The sequence below is a fragment of the Felis catus genome, chromosome D2 (assembly GCF_018350175.1).
Source record: "Felis catus isolate Fca126 chromosome D2, F.catus_Fca126_mat1.0, whole genome shotgun sequence".
NCBI classification, from domain to species: Eukaryota; Metazoa; Chordata; class Mammalia; order Carnivora; family Felidae; genus Felis; species Felis catus.
The window spans coordinates 1,577,778-1,579,604 of NC_058378.1; positions in this window are offsets into that span (position 1 = coordinate 1,577,778).

Consider the following 1,827-nt stretch of genomic DNA (forward strand, 5'->3'; position numbering starts at 1 on the left):
CTAAGTTGGACACTTAACCGACTGAGCCACCCAGGCGCCCCAAGATTTTATCATCAAGGTTAAAAGTTTTCTCAAAACCTTGTTTTCCTTCATCATAGCCTTTTTATCTCGATATCTTTGTTATTGTCTGAACAGTTGACTATTTGCATGCATTACTCATATATTTTAAAGGTTTATTTTGATTTGTATAAAGAGTCATGCGAAGTTTGATGGGTTGAGTGTTAGACCATAGCAAAATTTTCCCAAGTCAACTGTTTGTATTTAAATATCACATACTACACGAAAGTATATACTTTATACCAAATACAGTATAAATGAGAGAATTTAGCTGTGTGTTTCTAGAGCTGCTGAGACAGTGATGTTATTTTCACTGTTTAAGTTTTCACCCTTCATTATTTATGGGTTACCAGCACTGTTCCCCATTTTTAAGAATTGTCTTTGGTATGTATGTATGTATGTATGTATGTATTTAAAGTTTATTTATTTTTGACAGAGACAGAGTGTGAGTGAGAGCTAGGGAGGGGCCGAGGGACCGAGAGAGAGGGAGACACAGAATCCGAACCAGGCTTCAGCCCCGACGTGAGGCTCAAACTCACGAACTGTGAGATCATGACCTGAGCCGAAGTTGGACACTCAACCGACTAAGCCACCCAGGTGCCCCTAAGAATTGTCTTTGGTATTTAAAATATAATTCGTGGGCTGAAGGAACATAATCCCAAGGTGTTTATATGGTTAAACATCAAATAATGCACCTTGTTTGGTAAAAAGCATGACTCTATGCATATGGTGGTTGGGAGGTTAAACTGGGAAGATTATATGTTACTAACTTTAGAACTTATGTCCTGATGGATTGATGGTTGATTTAAATATAAATTCGTGCCAAGTACCTGTTTTTAGGAGTGGGTTATTATGGCTGCAGTTTCCCTGAAGTCTTAGTTCTGTTTGCCTTTATGTGGCTTTAAGAAAACGAAGAATGGGAATGTGCAAATTGAGTTCTTTTTTTCCCTTTTGTATTTATTTGTTTTTATGCTTTTCTATCAGACAAGTGCCCTCCTCAGTCCCCATCCCCTCTTTCACCCAAACCCCACCGACCTCCCCTCTGGTGACCATCAGTGCTCTGTGGTTAAGAGTCTGTTTCTTGGTTTGCCCCCTCTCTTTTCCTGCCTTTGCTCGTTTGTTTCTTAAATTCCAAACATGAGTGAAATCATATGGTATTTATCTTTCTCTGACGGACTTATTTCACTTAACATCGTACACTCTAGTTGCACCCACATAGTTGCAAATGGCAAGGTTTCATTCTTCTTTATGTGTGAATAATATTCCATTGTGTATACATTACGCTTCTTCATTCATCAGCCGATGGACACTTGGGCTGTTTACATAATTTGGCTGTTGTAAATAATTCTGCTATAAACATTGGGTTACATGTATCTCTGAATTAGTGTTTTTATATTTTGGGGGTAAATACCCAGCAGTGCGATTGCTGGGTCATAGGATAGTTCTATTTTTAACTTTTTGAGGCACCTCCACACTGTTTTCCAGAGCGGCTGCCCCAGTTTGCCTTCCCACCAGCGGTGGAAGAGGATTGCCCTTTCTCTACTTCCCCACCAACACCTGTTGTTGATTTTAGCCATTCTGATAGGTGTGAGGTGGTATCTCATCGTGATTTTGATTTGTACTTCCCTGATGATGAGTGATGTTGAGCATCATTTCCTCAAAACGTTTAGGAAGAAAAGCACTGACTGTAGCCAGGTCTTCCCCTTTGTGTCTCCTCAACACGGACGGTCTAGGAGCTGGACGCCAAGTAGTGATGCAGCCCACTGAGGC